The sequence below is a fragment of the Stegostoma tigrinum genome, chromosome 3, assembly GCF_030684315.1.
Source record: "Stegostoma tigrinum isolate sSteTig4 chromosome 3, sSteTig4.hap1, whole genome shotgun sequence".
In the NCBI taxonomy this organism is placed as follows: Eukaryota; Metazoa; Chordata; class Chondrichthyes; order Orectolobiformes; family Stegostomatidae; genus Stegostoma; species Stegostoma tigrinum.
In genome coordinates, this window is record NC_081356.1 from 113,872,736 (window position 1) to 113,889,328 (window position 16,593).

Sequence of the window (16,593 nt, forward strand, 5' to 3'; positions counted from 1 at the left end):
CTGTTGTGTCCAGGGATGTGCAGGTTAGTTGGATTAGCCATGGGAAATGCAGGGTTGCAGGGATGGGGTAGAAAAGTGGGTCTTTGTGGGATGCTCTTCAGATGATTGGTATGGTCTCAATGGCTGAATGGCCTGCTTCCACACTGTAGGGATTCTATGATTCTAGTGAGCAGGACTGCAAGGCATGGTTACTGTCTATCATCTGGTGCTTACCAAGAGAGAAAGAAGAATGAGTGATGTGCAACATATAATATTTCAAACTGCTGTTTTTGAAGCTGGAATTATTGGACAGTACCAGGTGTGGGGAGGGTGGGGTAGATACTTCTGTACACCTGACATGTTAACCTTTTTTTTAAAACACTAATGAACCTGTTTTGTTGTTCATTGATGCTTTCCCTTGAAGATGATGGACAGTATTTTATCTGGGATTCTTCATACAAACAGTAGGCTATTTGAGGTAACACTATTATTTTCAACCCTGATGTCATTCTTCTTCAGGAGCATTTCTTTTGACAAAGGATGTACCAGATATCTGCATTAGTCTTTGTCCCATTTCTTTGTTATGATTCTGATTTGCAGCAGTATATTACTTTGATGGCACCCAGCCTCCATTTATTAAAAGCGGTGACATCATCTCACACCAATAATATTGTAGAGTGGAACCTCAAAAGTTTAAATATGAAAACTTATTATTTCAGCTAGTCCCCTTTGTATTCTGATAACTCAGTGCTGCCCAGTCACTATTTGTCACCAAATTCTCTTTAGACAGTTCCTGAAGGTGAGAAGGCATAATTCATCAACAGAAATGTGCCTTGAAAAACATCAGTTCACTATATGATTGAATTGTTTAAGTGACGGGGGTGGGGGGGGTGGGGGGGGGGGGGGGGGGGGGCGAACATATTTGTCTTTCCAATGTCGGTGTCAGTAGTCACCTGGACAAAGGAACGCACAATGTAGGAACAGAAGTAAGCCATGGAATTTTGAAGGAGGAGGAGGGGATGTCATCGAAACCTGCAGTAGGATTAGACTTAGGATTACTGCAAGGTCTGGATAGAGTGGATAAGATGTTTCCACTAGCAGGAGAGACTAGGACCCAAGGACACTGCCTGGGAGTGAAGGGGTGACCCTTTAGACTGAGATGAGGAGGAATTTCTTCAGCAGAGGGTAGTGAATCTGTGGAACTCTTTCTGCAGAAGCCTGGGGAGGCCGAGTCTTTTAATGTATTTAAGACCAAGATAGATAAGTTCTTTATTAGTAAAGGGATCAAAGGTTACAGGAAGGAGAAAGTAGAATGGGGTTGAGAAACATATCAGCCGTGATTGAATGGCTGAGCAGACTCGTTGGGCCTAAAAGTGTATTTCTGCTCTTATATGTTATAAATAGTTTTATAGTTTGATTTGGCCCCTCAAGGCTGTGCTTCATTGAAAAAGAACATGGCTGATCTGTTGGTTTTTCAATTCCATATTTCCATCTACCCCAATATGCCTTGATGCCCCTAATAAGAATTCATCCACTCTGTCTGAAAAATATTTAATGACCTGGCCTTCTGAGGCAGAGTGCAGAAAGGGAAATCTGGCAGGAAGCAATTCATGGCACCTTCAAGGAATAGTCAACTTTTTAGTTCTGTTTGTCCCGATGGAAGGAAGATTCATCCTGACCAGATTTTTGCTTCTGTGCTTTATCCGTAGTTTGACAGCTAGGTGATAAGAACAGGGAAGAAAACTATCCCTGACTGTCACAAGGTCGGGGGACAAGGTCAAGACAGGAGGTGTGAGGAAGGAAAATTGAAGTGGAAACAAATTGCAAAATGAGTGGCAGCAAAATAATTGGAAGAAATCTTCTGAGGTACTTCCTGTGTAGACTTTGTTGCATATCTTCTGATTCTGTACATGACTAGTCACCTCATGCTAGACAAAGCCTTTGCCATCATAATTACTTGCTTTTGTTCCAAGTCTGAGGAAGAATCACCTTTTAAAGAAAGAAAGAAACCTCTGGGGAAACAGGCTGAATAGGAAGTGAATGGAAGAAGAATGGAGCCCCAGTGGCTCAGTAAGTTTACCCTGTGAGCTGTGAAATACAGACCAGCAGTGTCCTCAAACCTGTGCTGATTTAGTTGATCCGGACCGAAGAATGATCAGGTGTTGGCAGTTAAACTCCGTATGTTGGCTTAGGGAAGAAAACTCAGTGAATGCTCCTGCTGCTGGCATCTTACCAGCATCTCCATCCTCCTATTGGAGTTACCTTCAGGGAAGTTGGCTGAAGGCTGGACTGAACTTGTGAAGCCTCTTGTGCTCAGAACCTCATTGCTCCTCCCTGTTAAGGATCTCACATGAATCATGACCATTTGGGCACAGTATCAGAAGCCAATAAACAGTCCATTTCATTATTTGTAGCCTCTGGCGAATGGAGGTTGATTGCCATTCCTTGATGCCTCCAGTGTGGGCAGAGACCCTGCAGTGGTGCACTATGGATCCTGTGCCCTCTTTTCTTATTTCTACAATGGATACTTCCAAGAAGAGGTGTGTAAAACAATGTACATCTTGTGTAACATAACTTTCAATTCTGCATGTTCTTAGTCTTCTCACGTTGGCCAGAGCCCTCGTTTATCATCGCAATAATTTGCTTTTGTTCCAAGTCTGTGGAAGAATCATATTTAAAGACATAAATTGAGTAAACTTTGTCCATTTTGTGAGTATCTGTATGAATTTGTTTGGAATTAGGTCCTCTGACCAGAAAAAAAGTTGATTATTCATCAAATGAATATGTCGATTAATTGGTAGTGCTGCGTATAATTTGCAATATTTAATATTAACAGCAGGAACTGGAACGTCTTAAGTCAGATGATGGCTGATTTTTTTTTAATGCATTTGGACCAGTTCATTTTACCCACATTTGCTTGGAAGCATCTGTATGAGACTTTTTTTGCTGAACTTGCTTTCATGTCTGACCAATCACAGAATGCCAATGAAACAGTTACTTAAGCTTTAAAATGTCCGTATGACCGTTTCACCCAACTCTTCAATGTGCTTTCTGTGCCTGGACATCATTTGAAAAACGCTGAGTACTTTGAGGGTTGTATGTCAGAGCTTGTTGTGTGCCATTACGGCTGAATTCTATTATGTTTTATTATTTGCTCTCTGTTCAGAGGCACAGAAAAGCCTCTATTCGGACTTGGCTGGCTTTAGGTAATTGAAGAGATTAGTTCCACTATCACAGATGAGATTTGATTAGACATGTTGAGAGAACAGAGGGACATGGGAACAAACTGCCATGTGGGATGAGGAGCTCAATGCTGGCATGCCTGTTTCTGCTCTGACATTTCTACATAGATTTCTGTGAAAACATCTTTCGTGCAAATGGCCTAGTAAAAGTTAGTAGGTGGGTATTTTCTCAAAGCAACTAAATCCAGCCATTAGTGCCCTATTAGTTTGCAGTATGGATGAATTCAGCCTTCAGTTTTACAGGCATAGTCTATTGTTGTTGGGTACCTGAGGTATTTCTATCTAGCTGTAAGAAAAGCATGATATGGGGTTTAGGGTGATAGCACCACGGTTAATGAGATATAATTAATTAAATAACTAAGCAAGTGAGATCATGCGCTTCAATCACGAAGCGGTATGATGCAGATAGTGTATCTGTTGGCTGCACATAATTCCAGTCTTGAAGCAGTTTCTTGTGACTATATGAGCATCTCTGAATGACTCCCTGTCAACTTTAATTTCATCAATAAAGTTTCATCCTTTGTTGACTGTTAACTTATTTAACAACAGTGGCTGCATGCCAAAAATTATTGTTTGCAACCCTAGTGTTTAATTTGATCTCAGGCTAGGCTTCTAATGGGTGACTGTTCCATCTTTGAAACTGTTGAATTGTACCTCTGTGACATTGCCAATCTTTTTCCTTGCTGCTGAAACCCCCTTTCCTGCCTTTTATACTTTTAGACTGGCTCTGGACATGCCACTGTTGTTCACCATTTTCATAAATGGTTTGGACTTGGGAAGTATAATTTCAAAAATTTGCGAATGATACTAAGTTGGAAGTTTCATTAATACAGAAGGGGACTGTGACAAGATGCAGGAAGACACCAAGTTTGCAGAATGAGCAGACAGTTGGCCAGTGAAACTCAATAGCAGTAACTATGAGGTGGTAAATATTGACAGGAAGGTGAAAGCAGTATACTCCTTGAAAAGTAAATTACTTAATCAGGTACAGGAACAAAGGCTCCTAGGCCTTTAAATATAGATACATAAATCACTGAAGGTACAAGTCAAGGCCATAACTGAAGAAAAAAATAACGAGCTCATTTTTAGAGGGATAGAGTTGAAAAGCCATTGAACATACTTAAATGATAACAAGGTGTAGAGCTGAATGAAAACAACAGGCCAGGCAGCATCAGAGGTGCAGAAAAGCTGATGTATCGGATCTGGACCCTTTTTTCTGAAGAAACATCAGCTTTCCTCCTGCTCTGATGCTGCTTGGCCTGCTGTGTTCATCCAACTCTACACCTTGTTATCTCAGACTCCAGCATTGGCAGTTCCTACTATCTCTGAACATACATAGAACTTTGAATAGACTTCATTTAGTACCGTATTGCAACTTATTCTGGTCTCTAAATCATAAAAAAAAGACCATCATTAGAGAAAGTGCAAAAAAGTGAAACTGTTTTGAGTCATGTTTAGAACTTAGAACATAGAATAGTACAGCACAGTACAGACCCTTCAGCCCATTTTGTTGTGCTGAACTTTTGCCCTAAACCTAAGGTCTATCTAACCTCCACCCCTATATTATACTGTCTTCCATATGCCTATCTAATTGCTGCTTAAATGCCACTAATGAGGCTGACTGCACTACCCTATCCAGCAATGCATTCCACACCCCTACCACTCTCTGAGTGAAGAACATACGTCTGACGTCTCCCCAATATCTACCTCTGTTCACTTAAAACTATGCCCCCTTGTAATTGCTAACTCCACCCTAGATGAAAGTCCCTGGCTGTCTACTCTATCTATACCTCTGATCATTTTGTACACTGCTATCAAGAACCTTTCATCCTTCGTTGTTCTAAAGAGAAAGGCCCTAGCTCTCTCAACCTTTCCTCGTAAGACCATTCCTCCATTCCAGGCAACATCCTGGTAAATCTCTTCTGCACCTTTTCCAATGCTTCCACATCTTTCCTGTAATGAGACAACCAGAACTAGACACAATACTCCAGGTGTGGCCAAACCAGGCTTTGGTGTAGCTGGAGCATAACTTCACATCTCTTGAACTCGATCGCCCCTGTTATTGAAAGTTAGCACACCATATGTCTTCTTAGCTGCCACCCAGGTGGATAGAGTTGTTTTCACGAAACTGTGAACAAGAATCCTAAGATCCCTCTGCTCCTCCACACTGCCATGAATCTTGCCATTAGCCGTGTATTCTGCTTTCAAATTTGTCCTTCCAAAATGAATCATGTCACATTTTTCAAGGTTAAACTCCATCTGCCACTTCTCAGGCCAGCTCTGCATTCTATCAATGTCCCTTTGTAGCCTAGAACAGTCCTCCCCAGTGTCCACAACATGACCCACCTTCGTATCATCCATGAACTTGCTAATCCACCCTTCCACTCCTTCATCCAAATCATTTACAAATATCACAAACAGGAGAGGACCCAGAACAGATTCTTGTGGTACCCCTAGGTAAACGTTGTGGTTACCAATGTTTTCTAGTGATCAAATAGATCAATGGTTTACTTAATAAGCATTTAAGATTATGGATAGGTTTGTAAGATTCATGCAGAAAAGATATTTCCCATGAAGATAGAGACCAGGACTAGGGCCACAACCATAAGGTAGTTAAAAATAAATCCTAATGGGAATTCAGGAGAAATTCTTGACCCAAAGAAAGGTCAGAAGGTGGCAGATAAGGAATGCTTAAGATAATTTGTGTAAAGGAATTTTAGGGCAAGTTTAACAAATACGTTATGGTGATGAGGTGAAGTTGTGGGTGGAGGCATCTGTGGAATACACATACCAGCATGGCGCAATTGGGCTGAATGGCCATTGGTGATAACAAAGTGTGGAGCTGGAGGAACAAAGCAGAGGAACAAGAAAGCTGACATTTCAGGTCGGCACTTCTGAAGAAAGGTCCCGACCTGAAATGTCAGCTTTCCTGTTCATTTGATGCTACCTGGCCTGCTCTGTTCCTCCAGCTCCATGTTCTGCTATCTCTGACTCCAACATCTGCAATTCTTGCTATCTCATAGTCATTCGTGTCCTGTAGTTACAAATTATTGCAACATATTAAAGCCAGCTGTTTCACCGCTCACCTGGTGGGCCTCCCACCTTGTACCCTTCCAATTTGAGGTAATCCAAAACACCGCTGCATGCATTCTAACTGTTTGCCCATCATTTCTGTGCTCATTGATCCACATTGGCTCCTGGTCTGACAACGCTTTATCTTTGTTTTCACATTCTTCCATTGCCCTATCTCTGTAACCTCCACCTTCCTGTACAGCTCCCCTGGATCTCTAATTCTGGCCTGTTGTTCATCCCCAATTTTAATCATCTTGTTATTGGTGGTTGCCTAAACTCTATAATTCTGTCCATAAACCTGGTCACCTCTCCACCTGCCTGCTTTTAAGACTGTTGGCCTTGAAAGTGCTGTATAAGTAGAAGTTGTAATGTTGTAGTATTGACAGGATATGGAGTATCAAATTGAGTTATTTAATTAGACTGTAAGATAGAGGAGCAGAGTTAGGCTAGTTGGGCCATCGAGTCTGCTCTGCTATTCAACCATGGCTGATAAGTCACTCAACCCCATTCTTCTGCCTTCTCCCCATAAGGCTTGATTTCCTTACCAATCAAGAAACTACCTATCTCTGTCTTAAATACACTCAATGACTTGGCCTTCACAGCTTCCTGTGGCAGTAAATTCCATAGATTAACTACCCTTCGAAGAAATTCCCTCTCATCTTAGTTCTGATGGGTCATCCAGTCACTCTGAGGTTGTGCCGTTGGGTCCTAATCCCTCCTACTAGCAGAAACATAGAACATAGAAAAGTACAGCACAGTACAGGCCCTTCTGCCCACGATGGTGTGCCGTGGAATAATCCTAATCCAAAAATAAAATAACCTAACCTACATTCCCCTCAATTCACTGCTGTCCATGTGCATGTTTAGCAGTCGCTTAAATGTCACTAATGACTCCGCTTCCACGACTACCACTAGCAAACTATTCCATGCGCTCACAACTCTCTGGGTGAAGAACCTCCCTCTGACGCCTCCTCTATACCTTCCTCCTAACACCTTAAAACTATGACGCCTCGTGGCAGTCAATCCTGCCCTGGGGAAACGTCTCTGGCTATTGACTCTATCCATGCCTCTCATTACCTTGTACACCTCGATCAGGTCACCTCTCTTCCTCCTTCTCTCCAGAGAGAAAAGTCCGAGCTGAGTCAACCTCTCCTCGTAAGACAAGACCTCCAGTCTAGGCAGCATCCTGGTGAACCTCCTTTGCACCCTCTCCAAAGCCTCCACATCTTTCCTATAATAGGGCGACCAGAACTGGACACAATATTCCAAGTGTGGTCTCACCAGGGTTTTGAAGAGCTGCAGCATAACCTCACGGCTCTTAAACTCGATCCCCCTGTTAATGAAAGCCAAAACACCATATGCTTTCTTAACAACCTTATCCACCTGTGTGGCAATTTCGAGGGAGCTATGCACTTGAACAACAAGATCCCGCTGTTCCTCCACACTGCTGAGAATCCTGCCTTTAATCCTATATTCAGCATTTAAGTTCGACCTTCCAAAATGCATCACTTCGCATTTATCCAGGTTGAACTCCATCTGCCATTTCTCAGCCCAGCTCTGCATACTGTCAATGTCTCGCTGAAGCCTGCAATAGCCCTCGATACTATCAACGGCACCTCCAACCTTTGTGTCATCAGCAAACATACTAACCCACCCCTCAACCTCCTCATCCAAGTCATTTATAAAAGCTACAAAGAGCAGAGGCCCAAGAACAGAGCCCTGCGGGACACCACTCAGCACTGACCTCCAGGCAGAATACTTACCATCTACAACCACTCTCTGCCTCCTGTCAGCCAACCAATTCTGAATCCAGACAGCCAAATCACCCTATATCCCATACCTCCTGACTTTATGAATGAGCCTGCCATGGGGAACCTTATCAAATGCCTTGCTGAAGTCCATGTACACCACATCCACTGCTCGATCCTCGTCAATCTGTCTTGTGACTTCCTCAAAGAACTCAATAAGATTTGTAAGGCATGACCTGCCCCTCACAAAGCCATGCTGACTCCCTTTAATCACGCTATGCTTTTCCAAATAGTCATAAATCCTATCCCTCAGAATTCTTTCCAAAACCTTGCTGACCACAGACGTAAGACTGACTGGTCTGTGATTTCCAGGGATTTCCCTATTCCCTTTCTTGAAAAGAGGAACAACATTTGCCTTCCTCCAATCTTCTGTGGAGAGTGAGGAAGCCCAGATCTTCGCCAGCAGCTTAGCAACCTCCTTTCTCGCCTCTCGGAGCAACCTAGTACAACATCTTCCTCACATCCGCTATGTTCAGACCTCGATATTTGGTAAGTTTCAATGAGAACCACCCCCACTTTCTAGACTCCTTAAAGTACAGACTCAGAGTCATCAACCACTCCTGGTATGCCAGGCTCTTCATCCCCAGGATCATTCTTGAAAACCTCCTCTGGACATCCCGCCTCCAGTAATGAATATATGGTAATGTTGGACAGCCCTCTCACAATGAATATCTTTTCATGATAATGTGGCTGTGGGAGTGAAGATCCTTTTGCCAAATCTGTAGACAAACCATGAGGCCTGATATGAATCTGAAATTGGACTGCTTTGTGTGTATACTTGACTGTTTCACCAAGCAGGCAGCGTACATCTGTTAATAAATGCAGCACATCTGGCATTAAATTAAAACACCTGACAAATGACAGAAGAGTGTGAATTTGAAAGCAAAATGTTTTGGCCACATATTTGAAGCAGATTCAAAAGGGAACTGGAGAAGCAGTTGAACAGAAAACATCTTCAGGGCAATGAGGATAAAAGACTAATTGGATTGCCCTTTCAAAGAGCTGCCCAGGCAGGATTGCCTCCTTCCGTGGTTCAACATTGCATGAGAGAAAATATAGGAATGTGAAAGAAATGTCTAAATGAAAATTAAATTGAACGTTCAAATTAAAAAAAAGAGCCAAGAGAATTCAGAGGAAGTAAGATACTGAAAATGAATGGGTAGAGATGAGGGGGAGTTTTGTTCTGAATAGGAACATTGCTAGTATGTAGGAGAGAGAGGAAAAAATAAGCCATTGAGGCAATTGCTGCACTTCCACAGTGTATCCAGCAGGTCTGATTGAAACTCTGTTGTGGCAGACAGTCAAGAGTGTTGAACCACTTCATAGGCTGAAACTTGGCATTTTTCCTTTTTAGATGTAGATGGGTTTTGGGTTTTGCAGCTGGGACAACTGCCCTCACTCACTAAGATGTATTTATCATCTTAAAAATAATAAGGTGTACAAAATGGTCAAAGGTATAGATAGAGTAGACAGCCAGAGACTATTTTCCTCGGTTGGAGGTAGCTTTTACGAGGGAGCATTGTTGTAAAGTGAACAGAGGTAGACATCGGGGAGACATCAGAGGTAGGTTTTTTACTTGGAGAGTGGTAGGGGCGTGCAATGCATTGCCAGAGAGGCTAGTGGAGTCAGCCTCATTAGGGGCATTTAAGTGGCTGTTAGATAGGCATATGGATGATAGTATAATGTAGGGATGGAGGTTGGATAGACCTTAGGTTTGGGGTAAAAGTTTGGCACAACATCGTGGGCCAAAGGGCCTGTGCTATTCTATGATCGATGTTCTAAGCCATGAGCTTCCCACTTTGTTATTAGAAGTAAAGTTCTGTTTCTAAAGTGATTTTTGAATGTGCTTGTTGCAAATGTCAGTAAAATTCTCCATTGCTTTTGATTTCCTTTGATTGTGGTGCTTTGTCAATACCGTTGGGTTGGGTTGTTTTACTTGGTTGTGAAAACAAAGGATTGGAACAGACCAAACCATGCTTTAAAGAGAATGTATTATCACCAAGCCATTGACCAAACACAAGAGTTGTGCCAATGAAGGTGAAATAGAGTTGAAGTGTTGACAGTTTAAGATACATTTAACCACTATAAAATGAGTAGATCAAAGTTTAGGCCATTTAAAAGCTGTTCTAAAGCTAAGGTGTTTTATTGGAATGTTTGAATGTTGTGACTGTAACATTCTTACGTTAGATCACGAAAGTGACTGTTTTAACAGCTTGAACTTGATTCTGTTTTAACTTCCGGCATAGCAACAAATGGTAACTTATAATTTGTACATGCAAATTGATCGGAGGGAAAGGTAACCAAGAACATTACCCCATGTTCATGTGAAAGACTATGTATGAGCAGGCTCATCATCATAGATGGGTGAAATTTCTCCCATATTTCAGTGCCATTTTGGTTACCAGTGAATTGGTTTTTAAAATGTGAACTTATGTGCATGTTGAGGTGATGTACACTAGTGCTGACCATGAAGTACTGTTTTATTTCAGGTATGAATTAGCTTTTGAGTAAAATATTTTATAAAGATACAAAAATGAAGCAGAAGCAGACAGTTTGGCTCCTTGAGTATGCTTCACCGTACAATAAATTTATGGCTGATTTGTTTGTTTTTCAAATACCATATTCCCATATACCCCTAATAACCATCAATTCTCCTGCCTATCTATTTCTGTCTTAAAAATACTCCATGACCCCCCCCCCACCTCCACTATCTTCTGAGATAGAATTTCAATGATGTACAACTTGTAATATCTCAGTTGATGTTGCTACTGGACAAAAACTGGAAAGAACTGCGGATGCTATAAATCAGAAGCAAAAACAGAAATTGCTGGAAAAGCTCAGCAGGTCTGGCAGTATCTGTGAAGAGAATTCAGAGTTAATATTTTGGGCCCAGTGTCTCTTCCTTAGAACTGGACCTGAAACGTTAACTCTGATTTCTCTTCACAGATACTGCCAGACCTGCTGAGCTTTCCTAGTTGTTTTTGTTGCTACTGCACGAGTCAGATCCCAGTCTGAAATGTGGCCTGATAGATGGTGTTTTGTTGGTTTTAACAACGTGGTCTCTCAGTAAAACGCAAACCCGCAATATTGCAAATTTGCTTTCAATAATGTAAAATGTTTGTTACACAAATAAAGAGATAAAGTAGAATAAACCAAACTATTTACATATAGCATAGAATCATGGAATATCCACAGTGCAGGTAAGAGGTCATTTGACCCATTGAGTCTGTACCGACCCTCTCCAAAGCGCCTCACCCAGACCCATTGCCCCTGTCCTATTCCCGTAACTCTGCATTTACCATTGTTAATCCATCTAACCTGCACATCCCTAGACACTGCGGGGTAATTGTGTTTAGCATATTTAAAGATATAGTCCCATTAATCCATAAAACACTTTACTGTATCCATACAAGAAAAATTTCCTTTCTTAGCCATAGACTTCATTTAACTGTTCATATAACTGTGTTTAAAGATATGTGTTTTGCCTGATCCAAAGAGAAATAATAACCTAACCCCTGGCATTCTAAACTGGAGTCTAATGCACAACTGTTTATCTTGTTCACTCGTAAAATTTGCCCTTTGCAAACAAAGCTCCATTACTCTTCAGGAAGTCTTTCTCTTGCTGTGTTTTAAATGAAATTGTCATGGCAACGTGTACAAGTTAGTCAGTAGATACGCCACCCATATGTCCCTAGTTCAAACTCAAACATTCAACTCAAACATGAATAATATTGATATATATAAATCAAACACCTTGCAACACACAACTTGCTGTGGAGAGAAAATCTCCTACCTCTATGCTGAAAGTGACCCTGAAGTATCCCTGTTCTGGAAATATCCTTTACATATTCAAGACCATTGGGAATCCTATGCATATTTGTCAAGTCACCCCTCACTGTTCTGAACTCCAGTGGAAACAAGTCAAACCTGTCCAACCTGTCCTCATAAAGCAACCTATTCACTCCAAGTATCAACCTAGTAAACCTTTTCTGATCTGCACTGAATACATCTCTAGCCTTCCTTAAATAAGGAGATTAGAACTGCACACCATGTTCAAGATGTGATCTCACAAAGGTCCTGTGTAACTGAAACATAACATCCTTACTTTTATGTTCAGTGCTTCCCGTGCTAAAGGATAACATTCCAGGAGCCGAGATGTGGAGCTGGCTCGAAGAGCCAAATGGCCTACTCCTGCACCTATTGTCTATTGAGATAACAAGGTGTGAAGCTGGATGAACACAGCAGGCCAGGCAGCATCAGAGGAGCAGGAAAGCTGACGTTTCAGGCCTAGACTGTTCTTCCGAAAAATTTGTCAAAAATTCAGAAAAACGCCAGCCTTCCTGCCCTTCCGATGCTGCTTGGCCTGCTGTGTTCATCCAGCTCTACAGCTTGTTATCTCAGATTCTCCAGCATCTGCAGTTCCTACTATCTCTGAAACACATTCCAGGACCCTTCTTGATTATGTGCTGTGTACCTACATGCTATCTTTCTGTGACTCATGTACTCGTTCATCTACATCTTTCTGTACCTTGGCAGTGTGTGGAGGAGAAAAATGTTCTCAGAATATTATTTGGATCCGATGGAGATTTTATTAAGGTATATGGTTTTGAGTAACTGCATAGAGATGCTTTCACTTTCAAAATATAGTGATTGAAATTTGAATGTTAGAAACTGATGCATGCATGTAGGTTTACAGTGCTTTTCATGGGAATTTATTTCAGAAATAGTTAGCAAAAAAAAAGCCTGACTGGTACCAATCCTTTAGCATGTGGTTTCAGATTGATAGGCAATATATACAGTATAAATACCTAGCTTCTCGGTACCAAATAAAGTAACTTTGTGCTGTGCACTAATGAAAATCCTGTCGATGAATTGTTTGCACAGAAAAGGAAGAAAAGCATTGAATACATGGAAGACCATTACATATAGGAGCAGAATTTCGCCGTCTGACCCATTGAGTCTGTCACACCATTTGATCATGTCTGATGTGTTTCTCAACCCCATTCTCCTGCCATCTCTCTATTCTGTAAACCTTTTACTAATCGGGAAGCTGTCGCACATTTCACAACCAAAGTCACTTAGAAGCCCATTAAGTACTCTTTAAAAGTGTAGTCACTACTGTAGTGTAGGAAACATTGCTGCCAAATTGCAGAAAGCAAGGTCCTGTAAATGTACAGGATCATAGACCTGGATTTTCTTGCCTCCATCTATGCGATATAAGGAGGAGATTTGAAAATGATAGATATGATCCAATTCCAGGATTCCTAGTTTCACTGTTGGAAGGAGGCCTGTACCTTGCACTCTGAACCTGGCTGTGTTCATTGTGGGCTCATCATCTTATTTCCCACCCCTGCAGTTTTCATGGAGTCATGCACTTCCTAGAGGAATGTGAACCATTGTCTGAATTAGGGAACCTATTCAAAGCTAAATTTAAAAAGTCTTAGTCACACCCTGTATGCCCCTTACACGCTATGCACCCATTCACCAGCGCCTCCACGCTGCCCTCCAACCCCACCACACCCGGCACCTTCCCCTGCAACCGCAGGAAATGCTACACTTGCCCCCACATCTCCTCCCTCACCCCTATCCCAGGCCCCAAGATGACTTTCCATATTAAGCAGAGGTTCACCTGCACATCTGCCAATGTGGTATACTGTCTCCATTGTACCCAGTGTGGCTTCCTCTACATTGGGGAAACCAAACGGAGGCTTGGGGACCGCTTTGCAGAACACCTCCGCTCGGTTCGCAATAAACAACTGCACCTCCCAGTCGCGAACCATTTCCACTCCCCCTCCCATTCTTTAGATGACATGTCCATCATGGGCCTCCTGCAGTGCCACAATGATGCCACCCGAAGGTTGCAGGAACAGCAACTCATATTCCGCTTGGGAACCCTGCAGCCCAATGGTATCAATGTGGACTTTACCAGCTTCAAAATCTCCCCTTCCCCCACCGCATCCCAAAACCAGCCCAGTTCGTCCCCTCCCCCCACTGCACCACACAACCAGCCCAGCTCTTCCCCTCCACTCACTGCATCCCAAAACCAGTCCATCCTGTCTCTGCCTCCCTAACTTGTTCTTCCTCTCACCCATCCCTTCCTCCCACCCCAAGCCGCACCTCCATTTCCTACCTACTCACCTCATCCCACCTCCTTGACCTGTCCATCTTCCCTGGACTGACCTATCCCCTCCCTACCTCCCCACCTATACTCTCCTCTCCACCTATCTTCTTTTCTCTCCATCTTCGGTCTGCCTCCCCCTCTCTCCCTATTTATTCCAGAACCCTCACCCCATCCCCCTCTCTGATGAAGGGTCTAGGCCGGAAACGTCAGCTTCTGTGCTCCTGAGATGCTGCTTGGCCTGCTGTGTTCATCCAGCCTCACATTTTATTATCTTGGATTCTCCAGCATCTGCAGTTACCATTATCACTGACTCAAAGTCATTAGTGGAACAGGTTTATAGGGCCCCTGACAATGCTACACTGTAGGAAAGGACACAACTCAAGAAATAATGGCAGCCTTTAAGAAATGTATTTGCAACACTTGAGGGAGATTTTAATCCTTGAACAAATCAAATTGGCAAAAGTAGGCTGAGGATTGAGTTCATGGTCTGTACTCAGGGCTTATAAAGGCATGATCAAAGTTAAAACATTTGTGTATAGTGGAATTTTTATTTTACTCACTCATGGGGTGTTGACATCACGGGCTAGGCTAGTGTTCATTACCATCTCAAATTACCCTTGAGTACCTTTATGGTTAGATGTTGTTCTGGACCCTAAGACTGGTTGTTTTGTATGATTTTTTTACCTTTGAGTGGTTTTTATTTTAACATAGATCCTTCTGTTTCAATCTCCAGAGACCAACATCCCTGATTTAATTTGTTTTAGTACTCCCTAAGTCCCTATGACTTTAGAAGCACAAATGAGCTATAGTTGTGGCTTTCAATTAGCTTATGATTGTACACCTGTACATTTTAGTCTTCCTTTTGTAAATGAAAATGGAAATATTGACTTGTAGAATGACAGTTTAATTTCCATGGTAATCTGATAAAAGTTGATTTTAAGGCTAAATTTAAACAACCTGTTGAATTATTTTATAAGCAAACCCAACTTTGGTCTCTGTCTTTGTCATTCTGATCTAGTCACTTGAGTGATATAAGACAGAAAAGCTTTGACGTGGAATGAAAATTACTGATGCCAAATTAGCATTTGACTATCTTAGGTCACGTTGCTCAAGTGAACTCTTGATGAAAATTGGTCTTGATTTCTGAAAATTTTATCCGAGCATACCTCAGCAGATTGTACTCTGCATTGTCTGCATCTACAGAATAAATTTGCAATTCTGCTGCAAGTGGGGAAACATCAGGAAAACTCAATGTTGAAATATGAAACAAAAGTAAGAAATGCTTCAAATGTTTGAGCTAATCATCATCCGAAATAAGAAAGATAGGATGCAAGAGGATAGCTTGGGTGCCTGCGCTCAGGGGAATAGAAGTGGCCTGCTTGTTTTTCTGTGACTGAGTGTTGCCGTGAAAGTCAATCAGGAATTGTGCTGCTTACAATTTCCAGGATAGGAGAAGAAGCGGTTATTCCAAAACAGGCTTCAAAACAAGCTTAAATGTGATGATATCTCTGAGTCGTCCCAAACATGGGTGGAAGTTTCTTCTTATCCATAGGAATTAATGATGGGAAAATGTCCTCCTCCCATGCATGTCCACTCAAGGATTATGGAGCAACTTAAAAATGTATAGTGAAATGAATTTATGTTCAACAAGTAAATATGGAACAGGAGCTGTTTGCAAAGTCTGTCAACATTCAAGGCATATCTAACCCCCTCCATTCCACTTCTTTTCAGCAGCCATATTTATAGCTTTTGTAGACATACATTTTAGGAATAGTGTATTATTTGACTTCAGACAATAGGTGCTGGAGTAGGCCATTCGGCCCTTCGAGCCAGCATCACCATTTATTATGATCATGGCTGATCATCCACAATCAGTATGCTGTTCCTGCCTTATCCCCATAACCCTTGATACCACTATCTTTAAGAGCTCTGTCTATCTCTTTCTTGAAAGCATCCAGAGAGTTGGCCTCCACTGCCTTCTGTGGCAGAGCATTCCATATATCCACCACTCTCTGGGTGAAGAAGCTTTTCCTCATTAATTTGTAATTTGTGATCTGTGCAAAGGGGTGCCTATTTTGAATTCTCGACTGTGATGTCAGACTTCTGGGAAATCAGGCTGTGATTTCAGATTGCTAAAGAAAAGGAGCTGATTCGAGGCAAGCCCCCCGGATCAGATTTTATTAGGTTGTGAAAGCAGGCAGGTTGTGAAGAGCCATGCCTATAAGACAGCTGAAGAACGATGGAAGCTGCATTTGGGTGTTCAGCAGTGGAGAAAATAACATATTGCTGTTGTTTCTGTAGATTTGGCCATATAGTGTACTGAGGTGTTATTGATTGGTTAGATGAATTTCCCAGAAATTCTGGGAAATCT

At 42.0% G+C, this 16,593-nt stretch overlaps 1 protein-coding gene across 9 annotated transcripts in view; it reads left to right on the top strand.

The window, feature by feature from the left end:
- Nucleotides 1-16,593, top strand: part of irf2b (interferon regulatory factor 2b) — a 64,249-nt gene that overhangs the window by 20,276 nt on the left and 27,380 nt on the right. Inside the window, exon 4 of one of the 9 annotated variants that reach the window (XM_048527566.2) lies at nucleotides 1,689-1,845. The exons of the other annotated variants lie outside the window; for them this stretch is intronic. The gene's annotated coding sequence lies outside the window, so the exon portion shown is untranslated. The remainder of the gene's footprint in view (nucleotides 1-1,688; nucleotides 1,846-16,593) is intronic. 9 annotated transcript variants of the gene reach the window in all.